Raw genomic sequence first — 1,407 nt, forward strand, 5'->3', positions numbered from 1 at the left:
ACACATATATATATATATATATATATATATATATATATATATATGATTCAATGCCTTGTGCTTATGGTGTAAAAGGTTTATTATAGTACTTACCTCTATGTCGGTACTCTAGTTAGAATCTACTAACCCTGCAATAGTCATCCCATTTTCAAACATAGTTTCTGCAATGGAAACTTTATTTGCATTTGCACTGTGAATAGTATGGGCACCAATTGACTTCTTTGAGAACTTATGAAGCAATGAGTTGATGTTGTCCAATTTAAGATCACATAAATTTTTCTTGCTGCGGTTAGTTCACCTATTATTAAAAAACTAAACTTATTTGTCAAAATGTCCTATATACGTGACTATCAAAACTTTCCTGTATATTGAGAAGAAGTATTTACCTCTGAATTCTTTAGAATTGTAGCAGTAACGATCAAAATGTATAGTCTGAATGGATGGATATGTGTAGGGGTAAAATATTTTCCCTTGATGCTCCCACAAAGTTATTCTTGCTTTCATAGTCATGTCCTCACTACAAGAGAATTACATATTGCTTCTCTGGGATGAATGAATTTTAATGTAATGTAGATAAGATAAGAATATTACAAATCGGTAAGAATATGTATGTCGTGTTTCTTCCACTTTGATCTCATACTCTCTAGATCACCAATTCCATATAAGCATCCAACCACATCTACAATTAAGGAGGAAACTATTTATTGTATACATTGGAGACTGTGTATAATATAAATGGCAATGATTCATGTGCCTGGTAGGACTACGATGTTGTTGTCCCGGGAGAGAATCGTCACTGAATGGATACAATTTGCAGGGATTTGAACAATATCATCCCGTAGTTCTTGGATTGCTTCCACAAGAATACTATTTTAAAGTTTAATGCACTTACATGTTTTCACCAGTTATTTCTGAAACTTTGAAATTTGTGATAATGATTTAACAACCTTTGCTCAACTTATCTTGGAACTTGTTAATTTGATTATTCAAGATTCCGTGTGCATCAAAGTTCCATTTTAGAAGTAAATGTGCAAGAAAGTTTGAAATAAGCAAACTCAAACTGCTGTAAAAATTGAAGATAAATCAAAGATTGAAGTATGTAAATACACAATTCCGTTTAAATTGAATATGAATGATGCAGTACTTTTTGAAAGGGGAGTTAATATTGGTTGTTTACAATTGTTAAAGGGCGTCGTTCCGCATATTAGTTGTGTCGTTGTGGAGACGGTATAATTGTTGTGGCCGAAACAATGCCAGAGTGTTTGTGTTGTTTGGGTTGAAGTGTTGTTTAATATAGGAGTTCTTTAAGGGAAGAGTATTCTTGGGAATATATTAAATTAAAATGGTTTTTTGGATGATGGTGGCGCCACGTAGGTTCCACTAAGGTTTATATATATATATATATAT

The 1,407-nt window shown here is 32.4% G+C and overlaps 1 pseudogene; it reads right to left on the bottom strand.

The window, feature by feature from the left end:
• Nucleotides 1-1,407, bottom strand: part of LOC107017185 — an 8,126-nt pseudogene that overhangs the window by 4,116 nt on the left and 2,603 nt on the right.

The sequence above is a fragment of the Solanum pennellii genome, chromosome 1 (genome assembly GCF_001406875.1).
Source record: "Solanum pennellii chromosome 1, SPENNV200".
NCBI lineage: Eukaryota > Viridiplantae > Streptophyta > Magnoliopsida > Solanales > Solanaceae > Solanum > Solanum pennellii.